Source organism: Euprymna scolopes, chromosome 21 (assembly GCF_053919585.1).
Source record: "Euprymna scolopes isolate OS-2025 chromosome 21, ASM5391958v1, whole genome shotgun sequence".
NCBI lineage: Eukaryota > Metazoa > Mollusca > Cephalopoda > Sepiida > Sepiolidae > Euprymna > Euprymna scolopes.
In genome coordinates this window covers 28,791,740-28,816,475 of record NC_136502.1, presented here as the reverse complement: position 1 = coordinate 28,816,475, position 24,736 = coordinate 28,791,740, and the positions used below count along the sequence as shown (strand labels likewise).

Here is a 24,736-nt window from a genome sequence, read left to right as displayed (position 1 = left end):
CGTGCGTGTGTGTGTGTGTGTGTGTGTGTGTGTGTGTGTGTGCGCGTGTGTGCGTGTGTGTGTGTGTGTGATTAGTCAACATTGCAAAACCATAAGATGTATTTATTTCTCACTTTCCAACTTTCCAATTATTTTCCGAAGAACATATTTTTATCTCTGAGTTGTTTGGTAGGCTTATGTACTTCATAAAAAAATATGTATTTATACATATTTTTTTATGAAATACATCTTATATCTTAAATAGCGAAAGCCCACCAAACAACTCACCAGAGACAAAAGTATGCTCTTCAGAAAATAGTTGGAAAGTTTCTTTTCTGTTAGCATAGAAAAGGATTTGGTAATAAAAGAAAAATATGACCACATAATATCACTTTACACTGATCAAAAATTCCTTCTTTTTTTTAATAAAGGAGTCACCACTTATCAAGGTCCGGCGGCCACTCGAGGATAAGGGTTAATGAGTTTACAGTGGTTAAGGGGAACATGTTGTAGTTATCTTTAGTAGTGGAAATTTGGTAAATTGGATTACTTAGGGGGATGGCTCATCAAGAATTTGTTTACATTGCACTTGAAGACAATCATATTGTAGTCAGTTGGAAAGCAGAAAAACAGAACAGAGTTCCACAGACGTGCAGTTCTAAGAAAGAAGCTTTGTTCGTGGAATCTACGTTTAGGTTTAGGCACAGATAAAGAGTGGGGGAAATTATTGATAGTGGTTTCAGCTAGATGAGTGTTTTTCGTGAAGGTCAGGACATGGGTACAATAGATTGAGCTCAGATGAGCACTTGCCATGAAAATAACGATAAAGCTGAGACAGGCTTGCAACGTCTTTTCTGTGAGAAAGAGGTTGCAGGGAAGAGAAAAGAGCATTCCCCATTAGGCCATGAAGTCTATTTTGCACGCTGTCAAGGCAGGGTAAACTTCCTTTGGCAGCTTCTGCCCAGATGTGACAACGGTACTCCATCCTTGGACGTACTTGATTCTTATATAGGTAGAGAATTGCATCAGCAGTGAGATATCTACTGGAGTGGTAGAACGATTCCACTATTTTCCCAGCAGCCCTGGCAACGGATTTGATGTACATGTTCCATCTCAGATCAGGAGTAAAAGTCAGACCTAGAAGTTTATTAAAACATGGAGCTTTCCCAAGACAAGAACCATTCATTTCGAATGATACCAGACGGGGATGATGGAAAGATAGAAGCTTAGTTTTAGATGCATTAAAATTAACCAGTTACCATTTTCCCCATTGCACCATGTAATCAAGATCAGAGGAGAGAGAATCAAAAAGAACCTGGTTGTTTACGGCCTTTGAAGTGTTGCCATGGATGGTAGTGTCGTCAGCATAAATGTCCACAAATAATCTTAGGATGTGATTTGGAAGATCATTAATGTAGATCAAGAAGAGAGTTGGGCCCAGGATGGATCCCTGAGGAGCCTCAGCATTAATACTGTGAGTTTCTGATTTCTGCCCATCAACCACTACTCTTATGAACCTATCAGAGAGAAATGATTTAATAATCAAGAAAACATTTCCAGCTATACTATAGCTGGAGATTTTGTGGAGTAGACCTTTATGCCATACTCTATCAAAGACTTTTGATATGTCAAGAGCAATTGCCCTAGAAAGGAAGCCTTCATCGAGAGATTCACTAATCCTATGAGTGATAACTGTTAACACATCTGCTGTAGATCTATTAGAACAGAAGCCATATTGCATGTCAGGAGGTTATATTTGCTGAGGTGGTTGACTACTTCTCTATTTAGCACAGATTCCAGCAACTTACTCATGACACATTGGTCTGTATTGAGAGGGAGATGAGCGATCACCTGAATTTTTAAAGACGGGACATACTGATGAGGTTTTCCAGGGTGTTGGGAAGCAACCCTCCTTAAGACAACGCTTAAATAGCTTTGTAAGTATGGGAGCTAGTTCTGCACATTAATGTTTGTAAAAATAACAAGAAAATATACATAATTCTTTTTTATATCCAAATGTGAGTTGGTCAACGTCTGTTTCCTTAAAGCTTGTTTCTTATATATATATATGTATATATATATATATACACAAAATACATGCTAAAATATACTTTAAATTTGGGATTGAGTTATGCTTGAAAATAATTATGTTTTAATTGTTTTAATTAATCTTAATTAATTAAACAAACCAGTTATTGATATACAAGGTGTCTTCAACAAGTTTCCAGACTTTTTTCATATGAGCACTTTTATTGATAGTACGCACATGAAACTCTAGTCCCTATCAAAGTAATCTCCTCTGGCTGTAATGCACTTGTTGTACCATTCTAACAACTTCTGGAAGGCCGCATGGAAGTCCTTTTGTGTGAGTGTGTTAATGACTCTTATCACAGCTTCTTTCATCTCCTCAATTTTCTCATAACGACAGCCTCTAAAGTTTTCCTTGAGTTTAAGAAATAACCAAAGTCACAGGGACCAAGGTCTGAAGTATAGGGAGGGTGAGGAACTGTCTTGATGCCCATCCTGGTAAAATAGTCTGTGACAAAGATGAAGTTGTGGACTAGTGCATTGTCCCAAAGGAAATACCACTGACTTGATTTGAAGAATACTGGCCTCTTCCAATGGAATCTCTTCCTGAACTCTCTTAAAACCTCAATATAGTATTACTTGTTGACTGTCTGTCTAGTGATCTGAATTAATCAGCTCGACCATCTCCCTGCTGTCATGACAACGTCTTTCTTTCTGATTTTCTTTGAACACCCTTGAGACAAACTTTGCACAAATCTTCGGCATATTCAGTTCCTCATGAATCATTTTTGTACAGTTCTCACATTTACATCAAACTGTGCACTAATTGTCTCTATAGACACACGACGGTCCTTATCCATGAAACTTTGGTGTTTTGACTTTCTTACTCCTCCCATATCTTTCATCATCCTTCACAGACTCCCTGCCTTCCTGGAATCTCTTATGTCAATCAAAAACTGATGTTTAATTCATGCAAGATGGTCCAAAAGCAGTCTGAAGCATTCCATATGTTTCTGTGTCATTTTTTCAAAATTTAAAACAGAATTTTATTGCATATCGTTCTTCTAAAGTGCCCTCATGTTCAGATTGCATTTTTAAAATTCACCAGCTGTGACAATCAGGCTTTAGTAGGGTGCATTCCAGTTCCTGTTGTAGCTGTTCATTTGAATCTGAAATCATAAAACTTGGTTAATCATCTCATAAGATGTATAGCAATAACATACTGAATTTTCAAGAGTCTAAAAATTTTTTTTAAATATCTGTACAAAAAAATGTCTGGAAACTTATTTAAGACACCTTGTATTTTTCTTAATGTCGCTTACTCTATGTTGATTCAACCACTCTCTTATTTTTCTTAATGTCTCTATGAGAATTTAAAGTATCGTCATCTAATTTATATATGTTTCTATACACACCATAAACACACATGTAAATTAGATAGCAAAATAAGTCTTTTTACTTCAATATCAGAATAATAAAAAATATTAATACTTATAATAATAATAATAATAATAATAATAATAATAATAATAATAATAATAATAATAATCTGAAAGGGATATGGAAGATGAAAAAAATCAAAATAATACCTATAATAGTAGGAGAAAAAAAGAATGGGAGAAATTCGAATCAGAGTATGACTGGAAAAATACAGCGAACAACAATAATGAAAACAACTGAAATATTAAGGAAAAACCCTTGAATGTGGAGACTAACACACACGAACCACAAGTGCAGACCAGACAAACTGCTACAGAGACAAAACATGTAGCCCTACATGGAACCAAGAAAATTGAAGCTACATAACTATGAGTTCTCTAACTCATCCCGCCTCCCCCATTACAACATCATAGTCCCTCCTCCCTACAGAAAAGAGTGAAACCAAATAGCCAAGTAGTCAAGGAGGAAGGAAAGACCGAGGATTGAGCACTGACCAGACATCCACTGCATAAGTGTAAAGAGAACTGGAACCTTGGGGAGGCTTATTACCACTCAAATGCCAATAAAGACCAATGACCACTCCCAACGAGAAATCAATGGCAAGCAGCAGATGTTTTTTTTGCAAATGTTATCAGAAGAGGTGGAGAGTACTGAAAAATCTGTGGAGACTTGTTGTCACTCAGCTTCCAGGAAACACCACAGGCTGTATTCAATAAGATCTTTGATGATCTGTATGAAAGCTCCTTGTGAGCCAATAATAATAATAATAATAATAGTAATAATAGAAAAAGGTCAACACGATTAAGAGGAGCAATTGATATTTTAAATAAAAGGTGAGGAATAAAACTTATGCAGAATCTTATTATATCACCAGATCAATAAGGAACGAAGAGGATAGAAGGAAGAGAGAAAAATCTCTTTAGGCCATGGCATTTCGAAGCTAAATGCTTCTCATCAGAAGAGGAGAAAGGTCAGCATTATATAAAATATAAATAAAAGCTGGCTTAAGAACATTTAGATTAGAAATGAAAAATGTATATATTAAAAAAAAACTGAAGAGGATTCTCTCTTTGTTTTTATCCTCTTCTGTCCTTATTGACCTGATGATATAATAAAGTTCGATGTAACTTTTATTCCTCATCTTTTATTCAACTCTTTTCACTCTCCATCACTTCCACTACTTCAAATCCCACTTTACATTAATTCATTGTAGTTCCTCTTCTCTTTTGTAAAAGCAGATAAAAATATTTTATATAAAAAGAATAAGTCTTGAAAAACATATTTTACCTAATGATGTAGTCTCTCCGAAAAGAGGCACTGCAGAAACATGTATGCACATATGTAGCCAAATTGGAACTTCTATTGGAATCGGAAATTAAGTACAGAATCGATAACTGTATCGGAATCGAGTAAAAAAATTAGAATCATACCATCACTAATATATATATATATATATATATATATATATATATATATATATATATATATATATATATATATCATGGACCATGATTTCAATGTATGGGCTCCACCACAACTAAGTTGTTCAGAAATTCACACAGATGATTTATTTATAGTGGTAAAGGCTTTGTGCAGAACCAACCACTCTTTTGGTACAAATGCTAATCTTCATTGGTATCAATGGCTGTCACAATCACGTTGACAGACCGGTTCTTGTCAGATCAGCGAAGTTAAGCAATGATGAGCCTAGCCAGTACCAGATGAGTTACCAGGAAGACTAGGCGCTGTATGTACTGTGCCGAGGCGTAGAAATTTCCAGGTTGGCATCTGGGATGCGTTATATTCACTGGGAGAAATACACCTCCAGTCTTCGTTAAGACATGCATTGAGAAGAAGGAAAAACTCAAATAAAATTCGCAAAAATTCAAATACAACAAAATTTGGTGTTCGATCGTTTCTATAACGATTTGGAATATTTTATTTTGTATTATACTTTGGATGATTCTATTGTACCGTTTTGTTTCAATTAAGTTAAATTATTTTGAATTATTTTTTGATGTTCCAAAAGTGATGACTCCTATTTTTTATTCCGCACAAATGGATCATAGGGAATTGCAAATTGCATGGTTATGAGGACAGGACTTAGGCAGTCAGGACCTGAGAGTTTCATCTCTCTGTTGCAGATACTGACTATGTGAGACTGTAAGAAATCAACCCCTGTCATGGGCGTGCATCAGAAGCAGAGATGTGTTGTTGAATTCCTGACAAAAGGGCACTGAGAATGGTGGTGATTATGTAGAAAAATAAACTCTGAAGCACAAAAGGTCGCTCGTTTTAATGGTAGCACTCCCACCTTTGTAGATCTTCAACATTTTCAATTAAAAAAAAATGGAGACTTTACTTTTGGAACTACTCTTTGCATAGAACTCATCATCAGCTCAATAAGAGCAGGAAATGAAAGGAAAGTAGAAGTGAACCTCTTATTCCATGGAATTTCAAAGCTAAATACTTCTCATCAGAAGAGGATAAAAATCGGTATTATAAGCGATTATTTGCCGACTTTTGAGGTTCTATTGAACCCAAGATTCCTTGCATTGGAGGATATAGTCAAATCCCATTCGGATTAACATTCCAAGGAATTGGTCTGACTATATGTTTTGATTTTTTTTCTATCTTATTTCTACTTAAATTTTCCTTTTTTCTTCACCAACTCTTATTATGTTTCTTTGTTTTATTTCTTATTTCATGTTTCTTTCCCCTAAAAATACTCCACAATTTTCATTTTCATCCTCTTTAATAGTTCCATTGTTTCACCCCATATTTTTAAATTAAAATTTTTTTTTTCTGTCTTTTTTTCATTTCTAATCTAAATGTGCTCAAGCCGGTTTCATTTGTATATCCTCAAAGTATTAGAGAAAGAGAGAGAGAGAGAGAGAGACAGACAGACAGACAGTGTGTGTGTGTGAGAGAGAGAGACAGACAGACAGACAGAGTTTGTGTGTGTGTGCATGAGAGAGAGAGAGAGAGAGAGAGAGAGAGAGAGAGAAAGAGAGAGAGAAAGAGATAAGAGGAGTTCTAAAAGCTTAATTGCCATATATATATATTCATAACCTGTATAATATATCTAAAAATGTATATATCTGAACAATACATGTAGAATGATGCGTAAAAATATATATATTTATATTATTTTTAATTTTATACATACATATATATATATATATATATATATATATCTTATATATTTTATTAACTAATAATTATAGAGATGATACGTGTAAATAAGAATGTAAATATATAAAAATAAAACTAATAACAAAGAAAGAGAGTGATAAGTATTAGAATGGATTCAAGCAAACACTATATAAAAACAGTAGTTTGTAAATAGGCACATAAATTTGTTGTGAAAGGGACGGAGGATACAGGTAAGAAATATTTTTTTAAAATTACATAGAATTGGTTAGTGTTTTAACAGAGGTAGTGCTTGATCAACATTGTTGGGGAGCTATGATTTAATATACTGTTTTATTTTTAAATTCCCAAAACAATGTTTCAGGGTAAATAACTGATGATCCCTTTAAGACTATTGGTACTATTTTTTGTTCATTTTAGTAATTCAAGTGATATGGAAGATTAATTGATTTACTGACAAAATAATGTTCCAATAAAAGACAATTTATTTTTTGTTTTATAGTTTTCAAGGTTTTAAAGAAACTTCCAAGACTATATATATATATATATATATATATATATATATATATATATATATATATATATATATATATATATATATTCCTTTTTGTTTTATTTTACTTCAGTTAAAGTTCTCAGAAATCAAAGGGCCCACTATCTGGAGCTAACAATTGAACTCTCTATGAGATACATAGATATCCGAATGTTCCATTAAAGTTCTTTATCTCTCAAACACGGAGTTAGTAAAGAAATTGAGAACATAATTTTCCTCTCCCCAATTAACCATTTTCATACGTTGTAGTATATTTTTCGTTTTGGTCTCTTGGTCTTACTGGATTCCAGTACAAGAATTTATCTAGTCTGGTGGAGTATCCAGCTTCATGCTATTACTTGAGGTAACATCACTTGGAGAAGGTGCACCATTCCTTGTAAGAAATAATGTGAGTTAGCCATAGTGAGATCTTATTTGGGCAGCGAATAATATGTGGTTTTGAATATTTAGTCAGGGTTTACTTCTAGGGAAAAGTATTCTTATACCAGGTTGTTCTGGCAAGCCTCTGTACAGAGGATAGTGCCTTATAGTAGGCATTCAAGTTATATGTTTGTGTGTGTATGTGTGTGTGTGTGTGTGTGTGTGTGTAAGTACGACACAATCACATTGATACACCAGTTCTCACCAGATCACCGAAGTTAAGCAACGTTGAGCCTAGTCAGTAACAGATGGGTAACCATTTGGAAAGGTTAGGTGCTGTATGTACCTTCTCGGAATGTTGGACGTGGGGTCAGCACCCTCACCCTAAAAAAAGAACTCCTCGCTACAAAATCATCTACAAAAGTTATGGATGGCCTCTGCCCCTCCAGGGGTTCAAGGCTATGACGGATGGATGGACGTGTGTGTGTGTGTATGTGTGTGTGTGTGTGTGTGTGTGTGTGTGTGTGTGTGTGTGTGTGTGTGTGTGTGTGTGTGTGCGTGTGTGTGTGTTTTCATAAATATATTGAAAAATATATAAAATACAAATATCTTGTATACGGCCTAAAGTTTTTCTAAACTGACCACAAGTCATAGAGATTTGAAACACGTGTCTGTGGATATATATATATATATATATATATATATATATATATATATATATATATATATTGCAGTATTTACTTCAACAGTACTCAATACCTGAGTAGAACTTAGTCGTTGTACAAACCGAGCTTGTCCACATACACACAAATTAATTTCTTGATTTCGATATAGTCTAATTAAAGTATCGTTACGTTCAAACATGCAGGTTCCTCATACTCATATTTACTGTGGTGTTGGCAGTAGTTTTGTTCCTGTATGGCTGGCAGAACCGATGATTATGTCGGAGGAGAAGAGAGGGGGGGGGGGTCATTGATGAAGAAAGAAAGGGGGAAGAGGGGTGAGAGGTGATAGCAATAATGGAGGCTTTTTAGACATCACCTTGTCAGATGCCAGCGATGATGCTTTCAGTATCGATCTTTTTTTTAAGCGATTGGAGAGAGCGGAGGGGGTGCGCCACCATGATAATAATATTGATGATTAAAAAAAGTTGTAAGTTTTTTGGAGGGGGACACATGTCGTTTGAGTCGTTTTGTATTTTTTAACCATTCGGGGCGTTTTTAATTTAATAAGTATACTCACATCTTTTGGTTTAACAAAAGAACATGACGCATATTCTGGCGTTCATTATAATTCGAAAAATTATTTGACGTACATTAATAATTGATTGAAAATTTTTCAAAAAAAGTTGTTAATTTTGACGGGCGGGCGCATCATAAAGTTTATATATGCACATTCTTTTTTAATTTAAAATAATAAAATGTAAATTCATATATTAGAAAGAAAAATTACAATTATTTTATCATGTAAATTTCTCAAATACACAAAAGCAATAACCAAAATCACACACACACACATATATATATATATATATATATATATATATATATATATATATATATATATATATATATATATATATTAATATCATATATATATATATATATATATATGATATTAATCATGATTGAAACTTATATATATATATATATATATATATATATATATATATATATATATATATATATATATATATATTATTGTTGTAAGTCTCCGCCTGAGTAAATATGGAGTACTTAGACCGAAGCTGTTCCAACTTGGACACACACACAACACATATCTCTAACAGAAACAAAACATTATATATATATATATATATATATATATATATATATATATATATATATATATATATATATATATAACATAAAAGCATTTTATATATATAACAGAAACATTATATATATCATAGAAGCATTATATATATAAACATATATATATATATAACATAGAAACATTATATATATATATATATATATATATACCATTGAACATATAAGCAGTATATATATATATGTATATATATGTATATATAAAACAGAAACATTATATAAATACATAACATATATATGCAAGCATATATTGATACGAACAATATAAATTTAATACATCTATATTTTATGACACACACACACATATATATATGTATATAATTATATATACACAAACATATATATATATATATTTATATTGACACAAACATTATACATATATATATATATATATATATATATATATATATATATATATATATATATATATATATATACACACACGCACAAAAGGCAGTAATAATATTGATGACTTAAAAAAAGTTGTGAATTGTGTGTGGAGGGAGAGGGACATGGTCTTTAGTTTACTTATGGTTTATCATGTGCACTCTCCAAAAGTATTTAATTGAATTTTTAGAAACGAGAATTCTGTTATTTTTCCTCCTGTTTTTAATCCCTACAGCCGACATTACCTTCCCTTGTTTAAAAATGTGGACATTATTCCGACAAGCACTAAATTGTATTTTTTACTTTTTAATTGCATTAAAATTATCAGCATATTTTTAAGAAAAAGCAAAAAGTTTTTCAAAATTAAAAATAATGAATGATAGAGGAAGGGACCCTACGTAATAAAGGAAATGAATTAAAAGCAAAGAGAGGAGATGAAATATTTAAAACGTAGTCAAATTATTTCAAACGAACCGACGTTTTTTAAAGAAATTCCGGAACTGTGAGACGATGGTGACTCGTCTAGACAAAGCAGGTTGTTGTTTCGTTTTCAAAAATGATATGAAAATAATAAAACCCTGTGTCTTTTTCTATTTTAAACCAATTCTACAGAATTCAAGAAATAATAGATTCGCTTTTCCATTTTATTTATCTAAAGAATTTTTTAAATTAAAAAAAAAATATTTACATTCTTAGGACAACGTGTACATTTAATTTTAATCTTTATCGTTTTTAACGCGAAAAAAAAAAGGAAACCATGAAAACTGAGTTATATTATGATTTTAAAATTGAAAGGTAAAATTGCAAATTTTGTTGCTATTTAATGAGAGAGAAGAGCTTCTTAGATCTATGAATGACCATGAGGGTCAAAACTTCTATGTCCGTCTCTCTCCCCAACCACATATCACTGCCCACCAATATATGAAAATTTCATGTCACAAAAAAACATATGATTCTATATTATACAATAACTGATACATATTTCCTGCAGAAACGAATCAATATTAAATTAGATGAAATATAATTTTCAAGAATGACGACCTATATTTTTGTTTATTTTTTGGAAGAATTTATATGTGTCTACAGTCTTAGACACCATATTCTTATTTAGTCCGTTTAAGATACCGATTTTTTAAAAAGTGCAGTGGGGGACTGTAAGTTCGCAAAACAAGATATTTTTTCTTTGGAAAAAAAGTAACTATATATATATATATATATATATATATATATATATATATATATATATATATATATATATATATAATACAATATTAAAATAATAATAAAATTTAAACTTCTTTTTTTTATCAAGATTTACAAAATATTTTAAAACTAAAATAGTCTTGTTTTTTTTCCTTCCATTAAAAAAGATGTTAAATAAACTTTGTCATTTCTTTTTTTTCTTCTTCAATAAAATTGCGAGATGTTGAAGGGGGGGGGGGAATATCCCCACCCCCGCCCTTTTCAGTTCCAAAAAATTTGAAATTGAAAGAAGCAAACGCCAGAAAACGAAAAACGACATAAACTCAAATTCTTGAAATAAAATCTTAAATAAATAAATGGAAGGGGATTCTCTTTTCTCTTCTTAGTGTGTGTGTGTGTGTGTGTGTGTGTGTGTGTGGAGAATCATTATTTAATTTTTTTTTCTTTCTTTTGTATTTCTAAAACACATTCCAATTAAAAATATTGATGTTAATTTAAAATTCGGTAATCGTTATTTTATCTGCTAATGAAAACAAGCGTGGAACACTGCAAGGCCAGCAAACAGACATGAAAGATATTTTAAATAATAAATGCTGTTTTTTAGTCTTTATGTAAAGAAAAAAGAAAACTTATATACGATAATGTCACACACCGCATATTTGAAATGAACATAAATTTCAATAATAATAATAATAATAATAATAATAATAATATAGATTGTAGATTGGAAATTAAATTACAAGAATATGTTTTTCGTAAAAAATATATAAATGAAGTTAAAATCGATGAAATGTCATATAATATCAGTACACCAGGTCACTTCAGTAATTATGGAGATTGTGGAGGGGGGGGCAAATATATCTCTATCATCAATCACAGAAGCAAAAGATAATAGAGAAAATAATGGTTTGACCATTTTTACTTGAAACAGAATACATTCCAAGTCTACAAGATGATATTTTTTGCGGGGAAAAAAAGGCCGCTTGCAAAATGATACGGAGAAAGAGACGCTAAAAAAAACTTTCAAAATTTTTTTTCCTAGTTTGGAGATGTTTTTTTTTTTTTTTTTTTTTTTAAGTTTCAAGAAAGTCTCTTTTTTTAAGCAAGTTTTTTTTTTTTCTGTTTAGTTAGTAGGGAATTGAAATAAAGCAAAAGCACAAATATGTTTTAATTTTAAAGAAGGGTTAATTACTTATAATTAAAAGAAATTGATGAAGAAATATGCATTTTTTTTTTTTTTAGAGAAATGAGCCTGGTGTACCGTAGCACAGGGATTGTAGTTATATTATTATTATTATTATCATTATAGACACTAGCAAGAAGCGAGAGATGTGACTGTGGATGAAGACAGTAAAAAGTGGTAAGAGCGGGTGGAGGAGGTGTCGACGGCGGCGGCGGCCCTGATAGAAATACAGACCTGAGAGCGGGGAAGGCCGGAGAGAGAGAGAGCGAGTGTGAGAGAGAGCGCCCCGGCTCGGATCCGTCACCACACAACAACCAAGTGCAAAGTAAAAAAAACGCACAGGTGCGCGGACTTGTCTACCCGTGAAGCGCGCACCTGGCCGGGATGGCAAAACACATTCGCACACTTCTCGCACGAAATAATACGACACACAGACAGACCAGAATTAGTTTTATTTGCGGAATTTTTTTTACCAACAAGCGTCAACATAATGAGTCGGTTGCCGAGGAAGAGGGTGCAAGCCAAGGGCAGATAACTGCGATTCGACTGGAAGTTTTCCGAGACGCGTTTTCCAAGACATGAAAAGAGGATATCGTTTTTTTTCCTAATAGTACAATGTATTTTAGGTCATTCGACCATTTCGTCTTATTAATAAAAGACTCTATTTTACAACAAAGAAAACGAAAATAAAAACAAAATCAGCTTTAAAATGCTTAGTTAAATATTTTTGTAATGTTAATTAAATTTTAACAGCTAAGAAAATAGCGACATTTTTAAAAGTGGTAGAGACTCCATCATAAACGCTATCATTTGGCTGCGTTTATATTTTAATGATGGCTTCTTCAAAAATATATCTGCTGTATAAAAAAAGAAAGAAAATTTAATTTATTTTTCTCAATATCAAAAACATTGATTTTTTTTACGTCGCATTTTTTGTGTTCCCTAACCCATGTCGATTTGTTTATTTTCATACTGAAGTTCGGAATTTCAACTGTTAAGTAATGTTATGTAATATTGTCAATGTTTCTCATTTTTTTTGTTTTTTTTCGATGATGATTGATAATTTGAACTACTCTTTTCATTTTGATTTTCATATTCACAACGCTTCGGCCGACAGAACCACCGATCTTCTTCAGTTGCATTTTTTCGAACAGCAATCTGAGCAGTGAGCACTCATAAATACGGACCTTACTATTAAAAAAAATTTTTTTTTAGATAGGATTTTCAAGTTAAACTCAATTTTTATAGTATCTTTTGTTTATAAGTTTTATTGTTAGGTGAAAGTACAAAATAATTACAAAACGTCCAACCCACCCCATTTTTAGATTGAGTTTTTAAATAATAACGTTATGATTTTAGCACAAACCGTATTCTGCCCAAGTGCCGCAATTTCTATATCAAACTCAGAAACTTGTAACGGAATATTCAACTGAAGTAAGATCGGTGTCATTCCGTCAGCTATGATCAAATTCGACTATAAGATTCCCGAGTTTGGAAAGATGTATCTGATAAAAAATAAAATAAAAAAAGGTTGTTACGTCGGTCAAAACGTAAATATGATAACCAAGGTTAGTATAGTGGTTTGAATACTCCCAATATTGTCAATGTTTACAACGCTGATTTCAATTGCACGTGCCATAATTGACAAGTTGCAATATTTGCGGTAAAGGTTACTTCTAACGTCGTAAATTATTTTCAAGAAAATGTTGTTTTATTGGGAGTTAGTTGAGACCAATTCGAAAACGTTTGAAATAAACTTAAAACGTTGTGTCTTTTTTTTTTTTTTTTTTTTTTTTGGTATTAGAGAAACAGTCTACTACTGATGATGGACCAGTGGACCACCACTTACGGCCACGTATTTGAACTAGCGTGTGTGAGAAAGAAAATTCAATATTGCCAACTGTTTTTCGAAATAAATTTCTACTTCGTGATGATGTGATGTGCAATGTGCATGTTTAAAAAAAATAATAAAAAACAGAGAGGGGGGGGAGTTTACTGTTCATGACGTAAAAACAAAGTAGCATCTATTCCGAACCATTGCTGAAATTAAAAAAAAAAAAAAAAAAAAAAATTACATCAAGCTGACCAATTAGCGGGAAAATATAATCTGAATATTTGAGCTTTAATGTTTACCAAGTGAAATTGCCGATTTGCTACTTTATGTTCAATTCTGTAAAAATAGGGACACTTGTGCATTTTAAAATCCTTGGCAAATTTAAAAAGCCATTCTTAATATGAGGAGGGTTGATTAACTCTTCTCTTGCCGCAAAATGAAAACAATCTGCCGGGAGAAAATGCATGTGCACTTCAAGGAACGGTTAGAATCTTAAAAAAAAAAAAAGATCTTTCAGTTGGAATATATGAGATAGCGGGTATGTTTGACATCGCATAGGATGCCCCTGCCCCATTCCCAGCTTGAACAAACTGATAAGAAAATTAAAAAAAAAAGTTTCTTACATTCATGCTATACTATGAGAGAGAGAGAGAGAGAGAGAGACAGAGAGAGATGGGGGGGGTAAATCTGACTCTTATTTGTAGGAATGATGTAAGGTCCGTATCAGCCCCAAAAGATATACTCTTCCAGGCTTTATCCCTTTGAAAGTGAGGTTGGTTTATTCGAGTGGGTAGTGGCTGACTGGCTGACAGGTCCGTTCAGGGCTAAGTGCACTCAACCAGTGCAATGCACTGGCAGTGCATCTCCCAGTGAACCGTTTTTCCCCCCACCTTTCGGCCTTGTGCATCTCTTGCTGCAATGAGGAAGTAATCAAATAAGAAATATATATTTAATCTAATTAATTTCTTAAATAAATAAAACCGCAACACAGTTTCGTTTTTATCTTGTTATCTAAGAAATTACCAACTCATGAAGAGTTCGAAATGTAAACAGAATGAAATGAGGAACCATTTCGAGTTACTGTTATTAAGCATGTAATCTGAAGAAAAAAAAAAAAAAAAAAAAAAACACGTGTGAAATGTGAAAATGTGCTAGGATAATCGAAACAATTTAACAAAAAGGAACCGGAAGTGCATTTAGTTCACGGCGCCATGTTTTTTTTTTTTTTTTTGTATCCCTTATGACGAAAACAGTATTAAAACGTATATCCCCCTCCTTTTCCCTCTATTACTACTCAATACTGAATTGATTTTAACTTCAAAGCGTTTTAATAACATAATCTTTTTATATATATATATATATATATATATATATATATATATATATATATATATATATATATATATATATATATATATATATATATTATTTTTAAAATATAATTATCCACTTATATATATATATATATATATATATATATATATATATATATATATATATATATATATATATATATATATATATATATATATACACTAGAAGTTTAGCCCAGCTTTGCTTGGGCCCTATGTACTGTTCATAACTTGCCCTACATGTGAATACCCTTTATGTAAGATTTTTAACTTTGACCTCAATTTTGACCCCTTAACATTTAATATTTTAGTCTCAAATCCAAATAAAAAAGTTTTACCCATGTCCAAGTTAACGTACGACACAATTACGTTGACATACCGGTTCTCACCAGATCACCAAAGCTAAGCAACGTTGATCCTGGCCAGTACCAGATGGGTGACCATTTGGGAAGGCTAGACACTGTATGTACCTTCTGGGAAGGTTGGGCGTGGGGCCAGCACCCTCACCCTGTAAAAAGAACTCCTCACTACAAAAGCATCTACAAAGTTGTAGATGGCCTATGCCCCTCCAGGGGCTCAAAGGCTATGGATGTCCAAGTTACCTACATCTAAAATTTCAAATCTTTAAACCTGAAATTGGCAGAGAAATTTTGTAGAATCTACAAAAGTCCACTCTTTCAAGTTTGATCTTTTGGCAGCCAAATTTTTGCCCCAAAACTGATTAAAAAGCTTGCTGCATATCTGAATACTCTTTATGTAAAAGTTCAAATGTCTAGACTCAAAGTTGGTTTGCTAGATACCGCAAAGGTCAAATCTTTTGAACTTTGAGTCCTTGGCAGCTCAAATTTTCAACGCAAACTGATTAAAAAGCTTGCCCTATCTCTGAATACGCTTTATGTAAAATTTCAAATGTTTAGATAAGAAATTGGCTGAGTAATTTGCTAGAGACGGCAGAGGTCAATTTTTTTAAAACTTTGAACTCAATTTTGACCCCTTAACATTTATTTTTTTGGCTCGAATCAAATTAAAAAGTTTGATCCATGTCCAAGTAACCTATATTTAAAATTTTAAATGTTTAGACCCAAAATTGGCAGAGGAGTTTGGTAGAGTTTTCAAAGGTCAACTCGTTGAACTTTGACCACTTGGCAGCCAAATTTCTGGCCAAAAACCGATTAAAAAGATTTTCCCAAATGTCAATACTCCTTATGTTAAATCTCGAGTCTCTAGACCGAAAATTGACAGAGTTTTTTGGTAGAGAAATGTACACACACACACACACACACACACACACACACACACACACACACACACAAACAGGCATTTTCACTTTTGTAGATATATAGATTAGTGCTGGGACGATTAATTGGAAGCGGGAAGCGGAAAAATCAAAGCTTTTTGGTGTATCAGAATCTGCATCGGAATCAAAAAAATTTGAGCCTATTTTCCGATGCCAAAACCAATTCCTTAAATGATCTTTTTTTTTTATTTTTGTTTAAGAAACATCTTCCACCACTGATAGTCATAATAAAATAATCATTATTTATTGATTTTAAAGTTCCAGTAAAATTAAAAATCCATAGATCACTCCCTCACAAGCATGTTTTTACGTTGGAGAAAATACATGCACATTTAAGATGTGTTTTTATGGTCATCGGGACGAAATGACACTTTTATAGTTAAACATTTACAGATTTATAAAGAATCAGAATTGGAAATTTAGTACAGAATTGGTAATTGTATCGGAATCGAGAAAAATATTGGAATCGTCCCATCACTTAAGATAATTTGTACCAGTCAATGGAGGGGAAACCCTCTATAGTGGGACAATTATTATTTTTGGTTACCAGAGTGCCCCCTTTTGGCCTACTTTTAGGGGAGCTGGTTTTTATCCCACATTAAAAACGGCCTTGTGTCTGATTTGCTTTGGTGGGGAAGCAAATAAATACAATATATTTATATATATATGTGTGTGTGTGTGTGTGTGTGTGTGTATATATATATATATATATGTGTGTATATATATATATATATATATATATATATATATATATATATATATATATATATATATATATAAATTTCAGGTTAGCATTTTCCAGTCAGCCAGTTACAAGTAATCAGAGACTTCTTCAAACGATATTGCTTATACAAAAATAGCGTCCATAATTATGGACGCTATTTTTGTACAAGCAGTATTTCTTGAAGAAGTCACTGTTTACTTGTAACTGGCTGACTGAAACATGCTCATAAATGTGTAGCGGTATATAAATGTTTATGCAAAGCAATATATAATGATTGTATACTTTTAGTTTCTTAGATGTAAATCAACTTAAACTTATCTGTTTATCAAAGAGTGCTCAATGGATGAACAGAGCGTGTTGATTTATACAAACATTATTGGCTACATATGTGCATACATGTTTCTGCATCGTCTCTATGCAAAGGAACCACTTCATCTGCGTCAAGAAAAGTCAATTTACTAGTCTCCAGCCTGATGAAGTGCTTCCTTTGAATAGAGGCACTACAGAAACATGTGTGCGCATATGTAGCCAATAATGTTTGCATAAATAAACATACTATATATATATATATATAAACGGCAACTTGTGTGTGTGTGTGTGTGCATGTGTATGTGAGTTTGTTCACTATTAACTCCAAAACGATTGGCCGATTTTTTAAAAATTTCACACAAATATACTTGTGTCTGGGAGTGTTCTTGAATAGATTTTAGCGATAATCAAAAGAATCCGATTAAAGAAAGCACGGTCTGATTTTGAATAAAGTAAATGCTCTGATACAACCTAACATCACAAGTGAATTTTTTAATTTTATTTATTTATTCCATTTTCACCCCAAACAAAGCACAGTGCCACTTTGATGTAGGGGGCTACTATCGGGGAGATAAGTTGCAGGGATACTATGTAGGGAGTTGAGCAGCGAGATATCCGTTCACATTACACTTGAACTTCTGCATGTCAGTACAGTTGGGAAAGCAGGAACTCGGAAGGGAGTTCCAAAGTCTAGCAGTTTTGGAGAAGAAACTATTGGAGTAGAAGGCTTTCTTACATCTACGGATCTCTACTGTGTAGGGGTGGGATTTTGCTGCTTGTCGGGTTTGTCGGGGGTATTTATGTTGAGGGGGTACAAGGGTTTGTAGTTCGTTGTAGCATTTTTTTTTTTACCTAGGGATCACCACTTATCAAGGCCAAGAGGCCACTCGAGGATACGGGCTAAAGAGTGTACAGTAGAAATTGGACAATATAGTAACCGTTAGTAATGGCGATTCGGTAAATTTGTTAACTTATATGGAACGGCTCATCCAAAACAAAAATAAAATTCACCACTAAAATACTTGTGGAACAGGCGGAGGGATGCAACGTTATGTAAATGGGACAGAGGTTTTTCTTTGTTTTATTTTTACATGGAGGTCACCACTTATCAAGGCCCAGAAGCCACTCGGGGATAAGGGTTATTGTGTGTACAGTAATCAGTGGAATAGTATCGTAGTAATAGTTAGTATCGGAGATTTGATAAAGTGTCATTATTTAAAAGGACGGTTCATCAGGAATTTGTTTATGTTGGACTTGAAGACATGCAAGTTGAAGTCAGGAGGGAAACAGGCAAGCAGCAGAGAGTTCCACAGATGTGCAGTTCTAAGAAAGAAGCTTTGTTCATGGAATCTATGTTTTGATTTAGACACAGATAAAGAGTGGGGAAAATTATTGACCGTAGTTTCAGCTAGACGGGTGTTTTTTGAGAAAGATTGGCGAGGGGGGACCAGAGATTGGAGCTCAGACGAACACTTGCCATGGAAATAACGTAAAACAAAGATAGGCTCGCAACGTCTCTTCTGTGGGAGAGAGGATGCAGGGAAGAGAAAAGGGCATCTCCCACTAAGCCACGAAGTCTATTTTGTACTCTGTCAAGGCAGGATAGGCTGTTTTTAGCAGCTCCTGCCCAGATGTAGCAGCAGTACTCCATCCTTGGACGTACTTGGCTTTTATATAGATAGAGAATTACATCAGTAGTGAGATATCTTCTGGAACGGTAGAAGGATCACACCATTTTCCCAGCGACCTTGGCCACAGACTTGATGTATGTGTTCCATTTCAGATCAGGAGTAAAGGTCAAACCCAGAAGTTATCAAAACATGGGGTCTCCCCTAGACGAGAGCCATCCATTTCAATTGATGCCAGCTGAGGATCAGAGCGTTTATGATGTAAATATAGTTGGTTTTAGATGCATTAAAGGTAACCAGACACCTCTTACCCCATTACGCTCAAGATCAGAGGAGAGAGAATCAGAGAGAACATTATCAATTATGGCCTTTGATGTGTTGCCATAGATTGTCATGACATCAGCATAGATGTCAACGAATGATTTAAGTATGTGTTTTGAGAGATCATTAATATAGATCAGGAAGAGAGTTGGGCCCAGGATGGACCTCTGAGGGACTCCAGCATTAATACTGTGGGCCTCTGATTTCTGCTCATCAACCACTACTCTTATGAGCCTATCAGAGAGAAATGATTTAATGATTGAGAAAACATTTCCAGTTATACCGTAGCTGGAAATCTTGTGAAGTAGGCCTTTATGCCATACCTTATCGAAGGCCTTTGATATGTCAAGAGCAATTTCCCTAGAAATGAAGCCTTTGTCAAGAGATTTGCTAATCCTATGAGATATAACCGTTAGCAGATCTAGCAGAACGGAAACCATATTGTGTGTCACTAAGAAGGTTATTTCGGCTGAGGTGGTTGACTACTTCTCTATTTAATATGGATTCCAGCAACTTACTCATGACACACAGGAGACATATTGGTCTGTATTGACGGGGAGATGACTTATTGCCTGAATTCTTAAATACAAGGCATACTGATGAGGTTTTCCAGGTTGCTTCTCCTGAAGACAACGCTTACACAGTTTTGTAAGTACGGGTGCAAGTTCTGGTTGAAGCTTTTTTATAATTGGAATACCGTCAGGGCCAGTTGCTTTACTGGAATCAAGGTTCTTGATTAGCTTGGCGACCTCATGCACAGATATTTGTATGTTACTTAGTGTGTTGTATGTTATAGGAGGAAATATGGGGAGTTGATGGCTTTCGTCGCATAGGGTAGAGTTTGCTGTGAAGTTCTTGGCAAATAGTTTGGCCTTGTCAGATGCTGACGAGATGACCTCTGGTCCATTGATAATGTATGGGATAGAACGCACACTTCTGTTCAGAATCCTATTTGCTATTTGCCAGAACTGGTGGGAACCAAGCCGCTGCTTAGCTACTTTTGATTTAATGGATTGAGCATATAGCTCTCTTGCATTTTTATTACTCTTTTACAGTGGTTGCTGGCGGTCCTGAAAGCAGCTTTAGTCTCAGTGCATCTATTACGTTGGTAGATATGGAAAAAGTGATCTGTGCGCGATGGCAGTAGCACATTCAGTGGAGAACCATGGCTGGCTGTTAGGTTTTTGTTGGAATTTTTTTGATGATATTAATCGGTCTATGCCTACAATTGATCATTTGGTCAGGTCTGATACTATAGAGGATACATCCTTTTTAAACATGGAATGGAGAGGTAGATCAGATATGAATATAAGGAAGCTATCCCAGACAGACATAGAGTATCGGTATACAGTACGGTGGAGAGGGGAGAAAAAGGTCTGTAGACTTATTACATTTCATTTTTATCTTAACTGATGCAATGGAGTGGTTGGAGGATCACAGAGGAGATAGAATGGAACATGAACATAGCTCAGGGGAAGTTGGGAGAAAAAGGTCTAGAAGGCTTGTATACTGACCGGTAGTATCGGGCACAACTGCACGCCTGTGGAACTCTGTTCTGTCTGCCTGCTTCCCTCCTGACTACAACTTGGATGTCTTCAAATCCAACATAAACAAATTCCTGATGAACTGCCCCCTTAAGTAGACACTTTAAATATCCACACTAACATACTGTACTTACAATAACCATTATCCCTGAGTGGCTTCCGGGCCTTGATAAGTAGTGACCATCTTGTAAAAAAAAAAAAAAAAAAAAAAACACGGGTGGGCTCGTGAACAATCTGAGTGAGGTCATAGGCAATGGCAAAATCATGACAGAACCTCCCCTCATCATCAGTCTTATTTGAGTGAGTCAGCCATTCCACGTTATGGACATTGAAGTCACCGCAAATGTGAATGTTAGTCGAGGGATGAGCTGACAGGATGTGGTCAATTTTCTCAGATATACTCTTAAAGATAGTAACTCTGCTGTTGTGTGGGCGATAGAGGGCAAATATAAATGCGGTGGTGTAAGCAAGTGCAACCCGGAAGCACATATAAAGTAAATTAGGGTCTTCTTCTGGAGATATCCTTGCCATATGGGAAGCTATCTTTAATGTAGGCACATATACCATGCCCATGGCGATCTTGGGGGTCAGATTTAGATGTTAAGTTACAGTATCCTTTAATTATGAACTCATCTAGGGAGGTGGTCGAGCCTATTCCAGTTTCGCTTAGGAAGAATATGTCCGGTTTCGTCTCCTGTAATTTGGTTTCAACCTCTGGAAGGTTGGAATGTAGACCCCTGAAGAAGGAGACATGGTAGTAGGGATCTATGTTGGAGGATGGGGTTCTAGGTTTATTTGTGTTATTGTTGGAGATATTTCATGTTGAGGATTTTGCGATTTGTGGAACAGGTTAGCATACTTGGTTAGAGCAGGACAAAGAGGGAAAGTAGGAGAGAAAAGACAGGAATTTTTTTTTTTTTTTTTTTTGCAGCACATGATAAGGTAAGGCCGTAACAATTACCCACTGGCATCGAGAGGCCCCACCAGAGACTACTGCATGTCCAGAATCCACTCACCAAATGGCAATACAGCAGCCCCAGGTTGAAGCTTAGATGACAGTTTCGGACCTATCAGGTTGGTGACTCTTTTTTTAACCTTTTCTAGGAGTGAGAAATTAGTAGCAGATGCACCAGCCCAAATGTGACAACAGTACTCCATACATGTGCGAATGGTGGCCTTGTAGAGATACAGGATACTTTAAGGCATAAGTAGTTTTCTAGCACGGTAGGGAGAGCCACTTTTGCAGCAGCCTTGGCATTGCTCTCAATGTATCTGTTCCAGCTCATGTTCCCAAGTAGAAGGGCCTGGCGTATCAATTCAAGAGTATCGTCTTTGATAAGAGAGTATTCACATTCAAAATGCATGTTTCTGTTTAGAACACAATTAAACCATGATACTTGACTTTTGCATTTTAAACTTTAATTTAAACCGTTATATAAAAATAATTTTATAAAATCAATTATAAGATGATGGGTTTCTGATTACAGCCAGCAATCAATGGATTTGATTGAAAAATGGGTAATTTCACCAATTTCGATGGCAATAAAAATATTGGAAGTGAGAACATTTGTTGATCCTAACTGAATCCCTGGCAACACCAGGTCTCCATGTTAGTATATATATATATATATATATATATATATATATATATATATATATATATTAGTGTTGGGACGATTAATCGGAATTGGGAATCTGAAAAATCGGAACTTTTTGGGGTATCGGAATCGTTCTTGGAATCGGAAAAATTATAATCTAATTTCCGATTCCAAACCGATTCTTTAAAATTTTTAAATAAAAAAAAAAATGAAACAAGCTCAAATTGTTTTTTTTTAAATTATAGTTGAGAAGGGTCACAGAATGAGTCATAAATCTCATTTACAGATTTAACATTGATTAGCAGAGTTTAATTTATTTCATTTATTGGTTATTTATATATATATTTTTTTTATTACATTTCCAACCCAAACAAGTCACATTGCCACTTTGGTTTAGGGGGCTACTATCAGGGACATAAGCTACTGGGTTACTATGTAGGGAGTTGGGCAGCAAGATGTCGGTTCACATTACACTTGAACTTCTGCATGCCAGTACAGTTGGGGAAGCAGGGACCTGGAATGGAATTCCAAAGTCTAGCGGTTCTGCGGAAGAAGCTACTGGAGTAGAAGGCTCTCTTACATCTAGGGATCTCAACTGTGAAGGGGTGGGATTTTGCTGCTTGTCGAGTTTGTCGGGGGTATTTACATCGAGGGGGTACAAGGGCTTGCAGTTCGTCAGAGCATTCACTATTAAAATACTTGTAGAACAGGCAGAGGGATACAACATTTCGTCGATGGGACAGAGGCTGAAGCTTAGATGACAGTTCAGGACCTATCAGGTTGGTGACTCTCTTTTGGACCTTGTCTAGGAGCGATAGACTAATAGTAGATGCACCAGCCCAAATATGACGACAATACTCCATACATGGGCGAATGGTGGCCTTACAGAGGTACAGGATACTTTGGGGCGTTAGTAGCTTTCTAGCATGGTAGAGAGAGCCTACCTTCTTCGCAGCGGTCCTGGCAATACTCTCAATGTAATTGTTCCAACTCATATTTCCTGTGAACGCTAGGCCGAGGAGTTTAAAAGATGTATTTTCAGATAGAGACTTTGGCCATTGCTATTGGTGGTAGAGAAGATTTCTTGTAACTATTGAAGAAAACAAGTTTAGTCTTGGCAGCATTGAATGTGACCATCCATTTTTGTGTCCATTCCACTACAGATCGGAAGTCATCCTCTAGTATTTCTGCCATTTCCTTAGATATGTGTTCATTTGTTTTCCTGCCTGTTATAGAGGGTGGTGTCATCAGCATATATACTCATCTCAGAGACAGTTTTGTCAGGGAGGTCATTTATGAATATTAGGAATAATAAAGGTCCAAGGATAGACCCCTGAGGCACTCCAGCATTTATATCATATTATTTAGATGTATGACCGTTGAGGACAACCTGGATTTTTCTCTTATCTAAGAAGGATTTAATTATGTTGAGTATTAGTCCAGTATGATCTGATTTTCCTGAGAAGACCTTCATGCCATACCCTGTCAAAAGCCTTAGATATATTTAGAGCTACCGTTCTACCCTCCCCTGCTTCCCTATTGCCTTTGTAATCATTTAGCATCTATTCGCTAAAATGTCTTTGCCCTCATCTGAGGGAGTTCATATGATTATTAACAAATTTTAAATGCTCTGGGTGAAGGGGGGGAGGGGTTAAATTTCCTTGGCGCCAGCTGTACATTGGGATGTTTGGAACCTTTTTAGACACAAGGAAACCATCAGACTCTCCAAACCTAATTTAATTTGTTTTTATTAGTTTTTATTGTAAGCAAAGTAAATATTCTAGAGGTCACTTGCCTATTCAATATCATAGATTTAAAAAATCTTTTCTTCCCTATTTGATAAATGGCCATATGGCATTTATTAGAGACTTCTAACTTTAATATCAAAGATTTAACATGCTTGGAATTTTTTTTTTCTGGTGCTGGTTTTGTATGATCACCTCATCCTTTGAAATATTTCATGTTTCCTTATATTTTGTTTGGTTTTGGCACAAGTGAAAATATAGATGAA

At 34.5% G+C, this 24,736-nt stretch overlaps 1 long non-coding RNA gene across 1 annotated transcript in view; it reads right to left on the bottom strand.

Annotated features, from left to right (window-relative positions):
* The window catches only part of LOC145242072 (uncharacterized), a 45,305-nt gene extending 30,496 nt beyond the window's left edge, over nucleotides 1-14,809 (bottom strand). Inside the window, exon 1 of the long non-coding RNA XR_013862651.1 lies at nucleotides 12,353-14,809. This is a non-coding gene — a long non-coding RNA (uncharacterized LOC145242072). The remainder of the gene's footprint in view (nucleotides 1-12,352) is intronic.
* Nucleotides 14,810-24,736: the final 9,927 nt, after the last annotated feature.